Genomic DNA, 14,471 nt, shown 5'->3' with positions numbered 1-14,471 from the left:
TTCAGCTGTCTCCTTGGCTTCCAGGACAGCAGCGTTGTAAGGACAAGTCACCCCATCTCCTGAGCACTGATGCTTCCCTCAAGACATGAGGGCTTCCTCACACCCCATTTCAGAGCCGACCTGAGTTAATGACTGGCCAGGCCACACTTGGACCTGGCTGGATTGCTTCCTTATGTTGCTTAAAATCCTTTCCTGCCACCTCCCCTTATTTTTTTGGTCTTAAGGTGTGAACTCAGGGCCTAGGCACAGTCCCCGAGCATCTTTTGCTCAAGGCTAGCACTCTACCATTTGAGCCAAATGTCGCTTCCAGCTCTTTCTCTGGTTAATGGAGATAAGAGCGTCACAGTCTTTCCTGCCCAGCCCTTTTTACCTTTCCTGTTGTTTGCATTCTTTGAAGTGAGTTTGAAACACCCTGAGTTGGCCTCTGGCCAGGCTTGTGGTCAGTGATTTAAAAAAAAAAAAACTTTTGAGTTTTGAGATGTCTAGAAATATCTTTGTTTTGCCTTCATCTCGAAACACTTGAAATTTGGTGTGTGTATGTGTGTGTGTGTGTGTGTGTGTGTGTGTGTGTGTGTGTGTGTGTGTGTGTGTGTGTGTGTGTGTGTGTGTGTGTGTTTTATTTAGTGTTGGGCCTGGGCCTGGGAACTATCCCTGAGCTTTTGTGTTCAAGGCTAGCTCTCTACTACTTGAGCCATAGCTTTACTTCTGGCTTTTTGGGGGTGATTAATTGAAGATAAGAGTCTCATGGACTTTCACGGTTGGCTTTAAACTGTGATCCTCAGATCTTACCCTCCTGAATAACTAGGATTAAAGGCATAAGGCACAAACACCCAGCTTGAACTTTATTTTAATGAACCTGCATTTGATCAACTTTGGTTTGCTCTCAGCAAACAACTTACATGAAGCAGTCTCTTGTAAGGCTCAGGCTATTGAGCTCCCTTTTGGTCACTCATGAACTCAAGATGCTGCTTTTGATTCTTTGGGATAAGGTGACAAGATCATAGGATAATTTTATGGGCTGGGAAGGTGGGTCAGTGGTAGAGTGCTTGCCTTGCATGCATGAGGCCCTGGGTTCGATTCCTCAGCACCACATATACAGAAAAAGCCCGAAGTGTCGCTGTGGCTCAAGCAGTAGAGCGCTCACCTTGAGCTGAAGAGCTGAGGGACAGCGCCCAGACCCAGAGTTCAGATCCACGACTGGCAAAAAAAAAAAAAATCATAGGATAATTTTATTAAATTTTTCCCCCTGCTGGTACAGGGCCAGCTTGCTTGATTGACAGACTGACAGCTACTTGAACTGGGCTTCTAGCCTTGCTTTTTACTGATTATTTATTTATTTATTTTGTCAGTCAAGGGACTTGAACTCTGGGCCTGGGCGCTGTCCCTGAGCTCTTCAGCACAAGACGAGCACTCTACCACTTGAGCCACAGTGCCACTTCTGGTTTTCTGGTGGTTCATGGGAGGTAAGAGTCTCACAGCCTTTCCTGCCTGGGCTGGCATTGAACCGTGATCCTTAGATCTCAGTCTTGTGAGTAGCTAGGATGACAGGTGTGAGCCACCTGTGCCCAGCAACTGATCATTTTAGAGATGGTATCTGGCAGACTTTTTGGCCTGGGCTGGCCTTGAACATGATCCTAAAGATCTCAGCCTCCTGAAGAGCTACATTTACAGGTGTGAGCCCTGGATGCCCCACTCCACTTTTAATTTATCTAATTTTATTTTATTTTACTTTTTTGGTGCTGGAACTCTGGGCCTGGGGTGTGTGCCTGACCTTTTTCTGCTCAAGGTTGGCCCTCTACCACTTAAGCTATACTTCCACTTCCAGCTTTTTATGTTCATTAGAGATGAGGATCTCAAGGCTAAGGATGTACCTTCCTGTAATCCTCAGATCTTGACCCCCAAGGAGCTAGGTATCAGCTGTCTTATAAGTCTTGTCTTTTCTTTCTTTCTTTCTTTTTTTTGGTGCTGGTCCTAGGGCTAGCAGTCTACTAGTTGAGCCACAGCTTCATTTCTCTGAGTATTTTTTTAGAAACAAGAGTCTCATGGAATTTCCTGCCTGGGCTTCTTCAAACCCTGATTCTCAGATCTCAGCTTCCTGAGTAGCTAGGATTTCAGGCATGAGCCATCTGATGCCCAGCTCCATCTTTTGATTTTTTTTAAAAAAAGAAATAAACTGGCAAAGTGCTGCCATGGCGTCTCTTCTATTTTGTATTGATAGCAACCAGCGTTCAAGGGCTTCAGTTTCCCTACATATTCACTTGAATTTTTAAATTTGTGGGGGTTTCCCTTTTTATTTTGTCAGTTGTGGGGTTTGAACTCAGCCTGGTCACCGTCCCTGAGCTCTTCAGCTCAAGGCCAACACTCTATCACTTGAGACACAGCGCCACTTCCTGCTTTTTCATCTGGCAATAGACATCATTTTATTACTTCTTTTCCAACTTGAATGTCTGTTCCTCCTCTCTCTCTTCCCCTCCCTCCTTCCCCCTTACTCTCCTCCTCCTCTTCCTCTTACTCCTCCCCATTTTGGTGCTGGTCCTGGGGCTTGAATTTAGGGCCTACGTGCTGTCCCTGAGCTTTTGTGCTCAAAGCTAGCATTCTACTACTCAAGACACAGTTCCACTTCTGGCTTTTTCCACTCAGTTGTTAACTGGAAATAAAGTCTCATGAAGTTCCTATTTTAGTCTGTCTTGGAACTGTAATCCTCAGATCTTAAACTCCTGAGTAGTTAGGATTACAGGCATTAGCCATGGTTGCCTTGCCTCTTACTTCTTTTCTTGCTTAACTTCCTGGGCTGGAATTTCCAGGATAGTGTTGAGCACAAGCAGCAAGAGGAAACATCCTTGTTTTGAAGCTGATGTTGGTGTAAGGTGAAAAAACAGAGAAGCCACATTTTGAAGGATCAGACCGCACTAGCGGTCTGCAGGCAGCCAATTGTTACAAAGGCCTGTAGCCCACAAATATACTTAACACTGTTCGGAAACAGGCTAGAGAGGAAAGAAAGAACAAAAACAATTGGGGCACCATGGTGACCGGAGAAGAGCCAGGAGACAGGACACAGCATATGAACATGGAGATGCATGGCATAGCATAATGGCACCTGAACTGGTCCACACTTAAATATGGTCAGGTCAGGGGGCAGGGTCACAGGAAGCTCCCAGTCCCAGGCACTGGACTGACAGGCTCAGTCACCTATCAGCCAAGTGCCCCGCCCGCCTCCAGGGATTCAGACACGCCTATCACCCAGGAGGCAGGGGCTTCACCCTCCCCCAGCAGGAAGACAAGATGCCAGACCCTACCATCCACCATGTGGCCAAATGGTGCCAGACCCGGTCTCCTTCCTTCAATGTCAGAAAAGCTCCTATGATTTCACCTTGTGCATTGCTGTAAGGTAAATTATCCCAGAAGCCACATTTTAAAATACAGGATATTGGAATCTTTACTATATAGTTAACAGGCTGCAGGCCACCAGTTGTTACAAAGGCCTGTAGCACGCAAATACACATAACACAGCTAGGAAACGTGCTAAAGAGGAAAGAAATAACAAGAACAATACCAACAAGCCAATTCAGCTGCAATGGAGAGCTGAATTGGGACTTCATGATGACTGGAGATGAGCCAGGATACAGGACACAGGACACAGGACATGATCACAATGACACACGTGGCATGGAGTCTGGTGGCTAGGCTGGTCTGGGCCTAAATAGGTCTGAGCAGGGGGCAGATCCTCAGGAAATTCCAAGTCCCAGGCACTAGACTGACAGATTCAGTAACCTATCAGCCAAGTGCCGGTCCCTGCCTCCAGGGGTCTGGGCATGCCCATTACCTGGGAGGCAGGTGATGGGGGGGGGGTGTTAGACTTGAACTTGAGACCCCCGAGTGACCCCCAGAGATCATGACCAATGCAAACAGCAAAAGAGTTGTTTATTTGCAAGCTTGAGCCTGGACTCACAATCGTCACCGACACAGCGGGTCAGAGTTGTGAGCCCCGACCACATGTTCAGTAGGGTTCTTATAGGGTTTCCAGCAAATAGGAGGGGGTTTAAGGTTTGCGGGCTTCTACATAATTGGTCAGCATTTCGTGGGCAAGTTTTGGGTCGCCCTGACCCTGCAGCTGCTTCTACCAGCTGACCGTCCCATCCATTTTCTAGTAACTGGGTTGTTTCTCAACCCTTATCTAACTGGGGTTACTAGGGGTATAATGGGTATAATTGCAGTTTGGATTGCAGGCTTTCCAAGAGCCTTCCAAGAACTGGTCTTTCCAATAACTGCTTTGTCCCTTAAGTTTAACCTGAGGTCAGTTGTACAGGAGAAGATGGCTTGTTTTTAGAATGGAGTTAGTTTAGTCCTTCAGGGATGGAGTTTTTCCCCCAGCATGAAGACAAGATGCCAGACCCTACCATCCACCATGTGTCCAATATGGCGCCAGCCAATCCTGGCCTCCTTACTTCAGCATAATGTTGGCTGTGGGATTTTTACAGATTCCGTTTAACAAGTTAAGGAATCTCTACCTATTCCAAGTTTGTTGGTAGGTTTTAAATCATGAATAGAGCCAGGCATGGGGATTCAGGCTTATAATCCCCTCAGGAATAGCTGAGATTGGGAGGATCAAGGTTTGAGGCCAGTTAGGAAAAAAGACTCCACCTCAACAGAAAAGGCTGGATGCGTTGGCATGCACCTGTTATCTGAGCTATGACAGGAAGGATAACTAGGAGACTGGTCCAGGCTGGCCCAGGTAACTGAAACCCTATCTCAAAAATAAGCAGAGCTGGGCACTGGTGGCTCACACCTGTAATCCTAGCTACTCAGGTGGCTGAGATCTGAGGATCACGGTTCAAAGCCAGCCTGGGCAGGAAAGCCTTTGAGACTCTTATCTCCAGTAAACTACTCAGAAAACCAGAAGTGGTGCTGTGGCTCAAGTGGTAGAGCACTTGCCTTGAGCTGAAGAGCTGAGGGACAGTACCCAGGCCCAGAGTTCAAGCCCCCAACCGACAGAAAAAAAAGAGCAAAAAGGGCTGGAGACATGATTCAAGTGGTAGAGTTCCTGCCTAGGAAGCATGAGGCCCTATGTCAAACCCCTCTGAAACACACACACACACACACACACACACACACACACACACACACACACACACACACACACACACACACACACACACACACCATAAATGAAGTTGGGTTTTGTCAAAGGAATATTTTTTCTGCATTAATTTTTTTCCTTTGTGTCCATCATTATGTTGATTAATTTTCTGCCTACAGTTGTGACAGTTCTAGAGAGGACACAAAGCACAATTGATGGGGACAGGGCTTCCAGAGGAAACATCTAATGTAGTAGGGGAAACTGAGGCGCAGCCTCTGGATCAGGCTCAAGTACCCGAGGGAGAGCTAAGGGGAGTTGGCCTGGGTGGCAGGCCAGGGCTGCCAAGGCAGGGGCAGAGATGAGGAGACTCATGCGGTTGACCGTGTAGGGGTGTAGCTGTCACTGGCAGGTGAGAGGAGCTGCCCCTGAGGAGGCCTTGTGGGGGCTGCTGGGGGTGGAGAGTTCGGAATGCTGTGGGCACAAGCTGTGAAGGTTCTCCATCAGTGGGACTGCAGGTGTGAGCCACTGGTGTCTGGTTTATGCTTCATCTTTCTTTTCCTTTCTTTTCTTCTTCTTCTTCTTTTTTTTTTTGTGGGCCATGAGGCTTGAACTCTGGGCTTGAGCCCTGTCCCTGAGTTCTTCAGCTCAAGGCGAGGGCTCTACCACTAGAGCCACAGTGCCACTTCTGTTTTTTTTTTTTTCTGGTTTATTGGAAATAAGAGTTTATGGCCTCACCTGCCCAGGCTGGCTTTGAACTGTGATCCTCAGATAGCTAGGATTATAGGGATTACAGGTGTGAGCCACCGGTGCCTGGCATGTTTCATGTTTTTGAGAAACTGCTGAACTATTTTCTACAGGGTTGCATTGTACATTTCTACTCAATCCTAATTTCTTCATTTCCTTTCTTCCTTTCTTCCTTCCTTCCTTCCATCCTTCCTTCCTTCCTTCCTTCCTTCCTCTCTCCCTCCCTTCCTCCCTTCTTCCACTCTTCCCTTCCTTCCTTCTCCTCTCTCTCACATTATGTTCATCCCATTGGGTATGAAATGGTATCTGATTGTGGTTTTGATCTGTATTTCTCTAATTAGTAGTACTGGTGGTCTTCTAGTGAGTTCTTTTTGTGTATGTGTGCCAGTCCTGGGTCTTGAATTCCAAGCCTGAGTGAGCACTGTCCCTGAACTTTTTTGCTCAAGGCCAGCACTGTACCACTGGCACTACAGCTCCACTTCCAGCTTGTTTTAGGCCATTAATTAGAGATAAGAGTTGTATGGCTTTTCCTGCTTGGGCTGGCTTTGAACTGCAGTTCTCAGATCTCAGCTTCCCGAGTGGCAGGATGGCAGGCGTGAGTGGTGCCTGACCTCTTGTGAGATCATGGACCACTTGTATTTCTTATCTGGGGAAATGTCTGTTAAAGGCCCTTGTCTTGTTAAGTTTCTGAGCGTAAGAGTTCTTCGTATATTCTGGATGTCAGACCATTTGCACATAGACAGTTTGCAGGTGATTTCTCCCATCCTGCAATCTGTTCATTTTCTTCGTAGCGTCATTAAGTACACAAAGGTTTTTAGTTTGGATGAAGCCCAATGTGTGTGTGTGTGTGTGTGTGTGTGTGTGTGTGTGTGTGTGTGTGTGTGCTTGCATGTGTGTATTGTGAGTGCACACATGTGTGTTTATGTATGTTACTCTTAGACTCACATCTAAAAAAAAATCCATCACCAAATCAAGGTCAAGAAATCCTTGTGTTGGGGCTGGGAAGGTGGCTTAGTGGTAGAGCACTTGCCTTGCATGCATGAGGCCCTGGGTTCAATTCTTCAGCACCATATAAGCAAAAAGAATAAAGCCGGAAGTGGTGCTGTGGCTCAAGTGGTAGAGTGCTAGCCTTGAGCTGAAGAGCTGAGGGATAGCACCCAGGCCCAGAGTTCAGGGCCCACGACTGGACCCCCAAAAAAAAGAAAAAAAAAAGAAATCCTTGTGTTTTCTTCAATGAATTTTGAATTTAGCTTCTATGTGTAGGTCACTGATGTAGTCTGAGTTAGGTTTTTTGCTTTTTGCATTTCAATAATTTTATTGAAAGGTACCAAACAATAGCTGGTCAGGTTGCATCTGCCAATTCAAAGTTAACACTGATGTTTTCAGGTGTTGAAATGTATCAGCCCTTTGGGAAAATCGACAGGTCACCCCTAAAGCATCTTCTACAAAAGTTAAGGATAAGGGGCTGGGGAAGGTGGCTCAGTGGTGGAGTGCTTGCTTTGCATGCATGAGGTTCAAGTCTTTAGCACCACATAAGCAGAAAAAGCTGGAAGTGGCGTTGTGGCTCAAGTGGTAGAGCGCTAGCCTTGAGCTGAAGAGCTGAGGGACAGCGCCCAGGCCCAGAGTTCAGGCCCCACCACCGACCAAAAAAAAACAAAAAAAAAAATGCAGGCTATTAAGGAGGCCAGTTCCCTATACTGATTTAAATGATGACCATTATCAAAGGGGTGATAACAAATTAAATTGATTAAAGGAATTAATTAAAGAAATTAAGGTGTTCTGCTGCATGCACAATAAATGCTTTCAAGTGTTAATGGACTAGAGTGGCGAGCTGATTTCCCCCTTTTGCTATTCCACTCCATTGGTTTATTTTGAAGATTATATTTCAATTCTTCAGTTATAGAAGAAAATGATACCACTGGGAACTTTTTTTCTACACAGAGAACCAAATTTGCCCATTTCTGAGTGGGTTTTGGGGTGGTTGGGAGGGGACATTCTGTAGTAACTATGCTTGGACTGTCATGCGGTCCTCCCGGAAACCATCCACTTCATCCTCAGGCCCTTGTCGTGGGCAGACTGGATCAGCCTCAAGCCACAGAGCTTTGGTGACATCTGGACTCCTGTTCCAGGAGGGTGTTCAGCTGGTGTAGCAGATTCTGGGTGTCAGGTGTTAGTAGCTCTATCATCTTGACAGCACTGGCCGCTCCCAGGCGGTCGGTAGCCTCTCTGAGCCTGCTGGCAACTGGTCCCCGAAAGCAGACACCAGAGGCCTACACGGCAGAGCGACCTGTGGGCCTGGGTGGGGAGGCCTGGGGGGAGTGAGCTGTCCTGGGTGGATGTTTCCACTGAGCCTCTGAGTTAGCTCTCCTCGGAGAGCCTGAGTTAGGTTTTGTGTGGTGTGACACAGTGGATTCCCCAGGAGGCTAGGGACAATGGATAACATGACCAACCACCCGAGCCAGCTCTGCCCCCAGGCCTTGCTCTGCCCTGCAGACACCCTGGGGCCACCTGGGACACAGGCAGCTGGGGGAGGGGCAGGGCCTCCTTGTCCACCCCACTCCCTGGGGCTCCAGGGGTCGAGCCAGGCTGACCTAGAGTGGAAGGCGGAGACTGGAGAGAGGGGCTTGGCCCACTGCAGTCAGACAGATGGGCTCTTTTCTGAACTTCCATTTCCCCCTGGCCTGGCCTGGCCACCCACACCTCTGCCTGGTGGGAGCCTGCACAGGATGTATGAGCTCAGGGCCAGAGAGAAGCTAGGCCGCACCTCCTCATGCACGTGTCCACTGCTGGGGCCCAGACAGCCCCCAGTGTCTGTCCCCACGGTGGGCGCAGAGGTCTACAGAGCAGCATAGATCCAGGAAACCGAGCGTGGGAAACAGCTGCTAGGGACACAGAGACAAATGCCTCTGTATTAATGAATAGCTTCATTAAAAGCACATAGGAGCTGGGCGCTTGGGGCTCATGCCTGTCATCCTAGCTACTCAGGAGGCTGAGAGCTGAGGATCAAGATGCAAAGCCATGGGCTGGGAAGGTGGTTCAGTGGCAGAGCGCTTGCCTTGCATGCATGAGGCCCTGGGTTCGATTGTTCAGCACCATATAAGCAAAAAGAATAAAGCCGGAAGTGGTGTCGGGAGCCAAAAGGGAGTCTCTCAACATGATAGGCTTGACTATCTCACTGGAACATCTTGAGGCTGAGTTTACAGAATCCGACCTTTTCACCCTGCCCTAAGCAAACATCCTGCAGCTGCTACGGCCAATGAAAAAGCTTCCTTAACAGCCAATGAAAAAGCTTCCTTATTCCAAACATATAAATACCCCTGTGTGAAAAATAAAAATTTGCAGCTTGATCGGAATCCCTGTCTTGCTGTCATTCTTTGTGTCTCTTGTCCCTTCATTCCTTCTCGCTTAGGTTCACTGCCCTTGTTGACGTCCTGCAGGTCGGGACACTAAAACATCTTCAAAAACCTGGACCTATACTAAGCTTTTGGGTAATGCGCCCTTTGATACCAATGCTAAACAGGCGTGCTTTCCTACTGGACTTTTGGCACAAATTCAAAACGCTGGCCTTTATGCTTGGAAGCGTCTCCCTCAAAAGGGATCGGCTACTACTTCCCTGGCAAAGGTTAGACAGGGGCCAGAGGAACCCTACAGTTGACTTTGTCTCGCTGCGGAAGAAAGGCTTCTTGGGCCGAGTGAAAGTGAAGGTGCCTTTGTTAAACATCTTGCTTTTGAAAATGCTAACCGGGCATGTCAAGATGTCCTCCGGCCACATAAAAACAAGGGTGACCTCTCTGAGTTCATCAGGCTTTGTGCTGGAGTAGGAACCGCTCACACCATGGGGCTCGCCATAGGTGCTGCCTTTACCAAGGCATTTCAGTCCCTGGCTCGCTTGCTTACTTAATTTAATTGTAAACAACCTGGTCACTTTGCGTGTGAATGTCCCTTCGGCAAACAAAGCCAAGGGGCAGTGCCCTCCCAAGCTACAGGTAGACCACTCCCTGCCACTCTTTGTCCCAAATGTGGTAAGGGCTGTCATTGGGCCAACAAATGTAGATCCAAAACAAATGCCCTTGGGCAACCCATTCTCTCTTGTTTTTTCAGGTAAACTTCCCTCGGGGCCAGCCCCTGGCCCCGACTATCCCCAAGAAAAGCCCAGGGGCGATAGGGTTTGTCCCCTCCCAAACTCCCAGTCCTACACAAGCCCCCCACCTCTCTCCACGATTGCCTCCCTCCAGAGGGCAACCCCAGGCAGTGCAGGACTGGACCTCTGTGCCGCCACCGACACAATACTAGACTCTGTACAAGGACCTCAAATAATATCCACTGGGACCCTGGGATCCCCTCCATCTCATATGTGTGCCCTTATTCTTGGAAAAGCCTCTGCTACCTTACAAGGTGTCCAAGTTTTTCCTGGTATTATTGATAATGATTATACAGGAGAAATAAAAATTTTGGCCACGGCCATTAATGGGATTGCAGCTATTCCAGCTGGAACTAGGCTTGCACAATTGGTACTGCTCCCATTAAATTCAGGGGGTTCTTCCACTGCTCAGCCCACACCGCGAGGAACTGCTTCTTTGGGGTTTTCTGATGCGTATTGGGTTCAGCCTGTCACTCAAAAAAAGACCCACCCTCACCCTGTGAATTGAAGGAAGGGAGTTTCAGGGAATTTTGGATACTGGTGTGGATGCCACAGTTATTTCCCAAATATATTGGCCAAGTTGGCCCCTTACCTCGTCCCTAACTGACCTTAAAGGCATAGGGCAGTCAAAAAACCCTTTGGTCAGCTCCAGGGTTCTTAATTGGACTGACAAAGAGGGCAATAGGGGAACTGTTACTCCTTTTGTTGTTCCTGACCTCCCTGTTAACCTATGGGGCCAGGATATCTTGACCCAGATGGAAGTTATTCTTGCTAGTCCCAATTCTGTGGTTACACATCAAATGCTCCGTATGGATTTTGTCCCTGGTATGGGTCTTGGAAAATCAGGACAAGGAACCGTTGAGCCCATCCAAGCTACCCAAAAAACAGATAAACATGGGCTTGGGTATTCGGATTTTTAGTATCAGCCCCTGACCCTCCTGTGCCCCATGCAGATAAAATCATTTGGGAAACCCAAACCCCCGTGTGGGTGGATCAGTGGCCCCTTACCCAAGAAAAATTGGAGGCTGCCTCCATGTTAGTACAGGAACAGCTGGTGGCAGGCCATATAGAGACCATATAGAGAACAAAAATAGGAATACTCCTATTTTTGTTATCAAAAATAGGAATACTCCTATTTTTGTTATCAAGAAAAAATCAGGCAAATGGTGCCTTTTACAATATCTACGTGCTGTTAATAAAACGATGCACCCAATGGGAGTGCTACAGCCAGGCATTCCCACACCGGTGGCTATTCCCAGGGACTATTACAAAATGGTTATTGATTTAAAAGATTTTTTTTTACCAATTCCCCTACATCCTGAAGACAGACCCTATTTTGCCTTTAGCCTTCCTCGCATTAACTTTCAAGGCCCCATGCAAAGATTTCAATGGAAGGTACTCCCCCAAGGTACGGCTAATAGCCCTAGGCTTTGTCAAAAATATGTTGCCCAGGCAGTGGACCCTGTGAGAAAACGATGGCAGCACGTCTATATATTACATTATATGGATGACTTGTTGCTTGCTGCACCTGACACCCACGAACTTAGAAACTGCTATTTAGACCTTTATAAAGCCCTTACTGCCCTGGGACTACAGGTTGCCCCCGATGAAGTTCAAACACAGGATCCCTATACTTATTTGGGTCTAGAACTCCAAAATAATCAAATTCAGGTTCCTCAAATTCAACTTCATTTACACCATCTTCACACCCTTAATGATTTTCAAAAGTTGCTTGGAGATATTCAATGGCTTAGGCCATACCTAAGGTTGCCCCCCAGCGTGCTTTTGCCTCTTAATGAGATTTTAAAAGGTGATTCTGACCCTCCTCTCCTCGCGAGCTTACTCCCAATGCATGAAATGCCTTAACCCAAGTTACTGAGGCCATCGGCCAGCAGTTTGTTACACAGATTTCCTATAATCTTCCTCTGGTCTTAATTATTTTATATACCCCTCATATACCCACAGGATTGTTTTGGCAACGGATTCCCCACTCCAATAATAAGGGCAGCCCCCTGCTTTGGGTCCATTTACCTACCACATCCTCCAAGGTTATTGCTGTTTACCCTGCCCAGGTAGCCTCTATCATTATCAAAGGTCGCTTGCTCTCTCGACAATATTTCAGCAAGGACCCTGATACCATTTTAATTCCATACACCAAAGACCAGACTCAATTTTTACTTCAGACTGGGGATGAATGGGGCATTGCCCTGTCAGGATATTTAGGACTAATTGACAATCATCTCCCCAATGATCCCCTTTTACACTTTGCCCAGCTATATCCATTTGTTTTTCCCAAGGTTACTCAAAAGGCTCCCATTCCTCAAGCCCTCACTGTCTTTACAGATAGCTTAAGCAATGGCCGTGTGGCCTTCGTTGTTAACAACCACTCCACCACCTTTGATCCCCCTTATCAATCAGCCCAGCTTGTTATAGCCCAACCTGTGCTATAACACAGGTTTTTATGACTTTTTTGATAAGTCTATTAATATTTATACAGATAGTGCTTACGTTGCTCATGCTGTTCCCTTCCTAGAAATTTCGCCCGCTATTAAAGCTTCCTCCAGTGCGGCATTTTATTTACTCAGCTTCAACAGCTAATTCAGGCCAGGAGACATCCATTTTTTTCTGGGACACATTAGGGCACATTCTGATCTCCCTGGCCCTCATACACAGGGTAACGCTCAAGCTGATGTGGCCACTCGTTCCATTTTTCCGGTTTTTGTTGGGTCTGTCCAAAAGGTTACAGAATTACATAATCTCCACCATCTAAATTCCCAGAGTCTTCGGTTGCTTTGTAAAATTACTAGACAACAAGCACGGGAGATAGTAAAGACATGCCCTGCCTGTGTTGTCTCCCTTCCTGTACAACACCTGGGTGTTAACCCCCGTGGACTGCTACCTAATCAAATCTGGCAAATGGATGTTACCCATTTTCCTGAATTTGGAAAAACAAGATATATTCATGTCTCCATAGACACATTTAGCGGGTTCGTTTTTGCTTCACCATACTCAGGAGAAACTGTCAAAGATGTTCTCTCTCACCTTGTTTTAGCCTTTTCTGTAATGGGAAAACCAGCCCACATAAACACAGACAACAGCCCTGCCTATACCAGTGCCAAGTTTAAACAGTTTTGTGCTATTTTTCAGATTAACCCCCAAGGTCAGGGCATCGTAGAATGAGCCCACCACACCCTAAAAACCTGGCTTACTCGCCTCAAAGCCTCTGCCTTTTCATTTTCTACTCCTAGAGATGGCCTTAGTCACACATTGTTCACCCTTAATTTTCTAACTCTGGACAATGAAGGCTACTCGGCAGCTGACAGGCATTGGCACCCATCTTCCAGTTCTGCTCACCCGTCTGTCATATGGCGTGACCCCTTACAGGCAAATGGAAGGGCCCAGATCCTGTTCTTATCTGGGGGCGAGGTTCAGCCTGTATTTTAGATCAAGAACAAGTGGCCCCAAGGTGGCTGCCAGAACGCTTGATAAAACAGGTGAATGGCTTACCACAACCCAGGGGAAACCTTCCCACTGAGGATGATTCCTTTTCTCTTACAGATGCAGCTAGAACTCCAGACGTGGACCCTCCTGTTTGAAGTGTTTCTTTTAAAGGGGTTTTGTATACGGTGGCCTTGGCCCTCCAGCTACAAAAAAATCTCATGACCACTCTTTTTGTGTCCCCTGCAAATGCAAAGGGGGATTTTATTCGGCCCCCGTTAGCTGGAGCCAAACGGTTAACTGTGGAAACAAAGTGGCTTACCTCCGCTCAACAGTACAGACCAACATCGGAGGATTGCTTTAAATAGGCTTGTAACTTTTATTAAACAACAGATTGATCTCTTGGCTTCTAAACCCATACAGGTTCATTACCATCACCTTGATAGGGCAGACCAAGGCATTGAGATCTAGGATTTACCCCAGGCTTTTAATTAGTGTTTTGCCATGAGCTTGTTCCAGTGGAAACCCCCCTCCCTTTTTTTTTCTTATTTAAAAAACCCTCCTCCTTATTCATAAATCCTGACCATTCAACAGGCAAGACCTATTGCGCCCTTGCCATAAGGGACAGGTTCACCTCTCCTCCTATAGGCCCCTCCACTTGGGGGAGGATGCACCTATGGGAGGAAGAAAAAATGCTCAAATCAAGGATGCAGGTAAGACTGCAGGGGGATGGATCCGCGAGATCCCAAAACCCAAGACCACTGAGTGGCAAGCTCTGGTTGCATGACGGTTGGCATGCATACCCACAAGCCGTCTCCTCAAAAAACATGCCAAGGCCTGTAAAATTCCCCTCCCCAAGTGAGGATGCTCACTGGGGAGCAGAGAAAACCTGGGCCCTTAGAGGAACAGAGCCTCTGTCACCCCCTTAAAAAGAACAGCCAACAATTGATGGTCAATTTTCTAAATAAGAAAGAGGGAGATGTCGGGAGCCAAAAGGGAGTCTCTCAACATGATAGGCTTGACTATCTCACTGGAACATCTTGAGGCTGAGTTTACAGAATCCGACCTTTT

This window comes from Dipodomys merriami, unplaced genomic scaffold (assembly GCF_024711535.1).
Source record: "Dipodomys merriami isolate MVZ:Mamm:240054 unplaced genomic scaffold, mDipMer1.0.p SCAF_11, whole genome shotgun sequence".
NCBI lineage: Eukaryota > Metazoa > Chordata > Mammalia > Rodentia > Heteromyidae > Dipodomys > Dipodomys merriami.
The sequence above is the reverse complement of the archived record's forward strand: the minus strand, read 5'-3'. Positions refer to the sequence as shown.